Genomic DNA, 1,874 nt, shown 5'->3' with positions numbered 1-1,874 from the left:
CCCAAACTCCTAATTTATCTCTCCATCCCTTCCCCCCACTCTCCCTTTTGGTAACCATAAGTTTGTTTTCTATGTCCGTGAGTCTATTTCTGTTTTGCAGATAAGTTCATTTGTACCTTTTCTTTTTTTAGATTCCACAAATAAGTGTTATCATATGATAGATGTCTTTCTCTGTCTGGCTTACTTCACTTAGTATGATAATCTCTAAGTCCATCCATGTTGCTGCAAATGGCATTATTTCATTCTTTTTTATGGAATATATACAATATTCCATTGTATATATACACCATATCTTCTTTATTCATTCATCTGTTGATGGACATTTAGGTTGCTTCCATGTATTGGCTATTGTAAATAGTGCTGCTATAAATATTGGGGTGCATGTATCTTTTCGAATTAGAGTTTTCTCCAGATATATGCCCAGGAGTGGGATTGCAGGATCATAGGGTAACTGTATTTTTAGTTTTTAAGGAACCTCCATACAGTTTTCCATAGTAGCTGCACCAATTTACATTACCACCAACAATGTAGGAGGGTTCCTTTTTTTCCCACACCCTCTCCAGCATTTCTTATTTGTAGACTTTTAAGGATGGCCTTCCTGACTGTGTGAAGTGGTACCTCATTGTAGTTTTCTTGAAAACCAATGATAATGACATCCCTACCTAAAGTAATAAAACACCTTGGACCACAAGGAACTCACTGATGCTTTTTATTTTTTTACATCTTTATTGGAGTATAATTGCTTTACAATGGTGTGTTAGTTTCTGCTGTATAACAAAGTGAATCAGCTATACATATACCTATATCCCCATATCTTCTCCCTCTGGCGTCTCCCTCCCACCCTCCCTATCCCACCCGTCTAGGTGGACACAAGGCACCGAGCTGATCTCCCTGTGCTATGTGGCTGCTTCCCACTAGCTACCTATTTTACATTTGGTAGTGTATATATGTCCATGCCACTCTCTCACTTCGTCCCAGCTTACCCTTCCCCCTCCCCGTGTCCTCAAGTCCTGATCCTTTATTAAACACACCAAGCTTTGCATCTGGTCTCTATGAGATGGGAGAGACTACTGCAACACTGTAACAGAATGTGGCTTTGTGAAGAGCTCAAGGATGTGGCCAAGGTCACCTGACTCATTTTATGGGTGAACTTTCCCATCCATCAGAAATGACTGACTAACACCTCATTGAGAGTTACTAAAACTTACTTATAGTTCAGTAAGTACAGTAGTTATTCTTGGCATTATGCTAATTAATATTTTTTAAAAGATTAAATGCTTGTTCTATAGGTCACACAGCAAGTAAAATACGGGGTCAATATTAGAACAAGGTCTGCCTGTCGTCTAAACCTAGAGGTTTTGAACTGCATACATATACTATACAGCAAATTCAAATTCTTATTGTGAGGTTGGAGCCAAAAATACTAGTTAGGCAAATGACTAATTTGGAATATAGGAATCAGCACTGGAGAATATTTTTTAAAAATAAATCAGGCTTATGTCTTTGGAATTCCCATTACTCAAAGTAAGCCAACAACCTATTTCCAAGTGAGATCTGCCGATAGAATAGAGAAGAATCATTTTCATTTAGCACATTAATTGTTGGTATATGGGTTTTTTGTCATGTTAGAGAAAATATTCATTAAATTTCATCATTTATGATCACTGTGTTGTAACCAAATTAACCCTGACATAAACTTTGACATTTAAAAACACAGAGAACATACTGATTTTTCACCTGTTTTGCTTACATGTACTTTTCAGTTCTCATGCAGGGCTCATAATTAGGAGATACTGTCCATTAATTTTCTCACATATTGCTTATTAAGAACCAAATTCAGAAGGTAGAAAAATGCCAATATAAATTTATTCTCC

The sequence above is a fragment of the Balaenoptera acutorostrata genome, chromosome 1, assembly GCF_949987535.1.
Source record: "Balaenoptera acutorostrata chromosome 1, mBalAcu1.1, whole genome shotgun sequence".
In the NCBI taxonomy this organism is placed as follows: Eukaryota; Metazoa; Chordata; class Mammalia; order Artiodactyla; family Balaenopteridae; genus Balaenoptera; species Balaenoptera acutorostrata.
Note: the sequence above shows the minus strand (reverse complement) of the source record.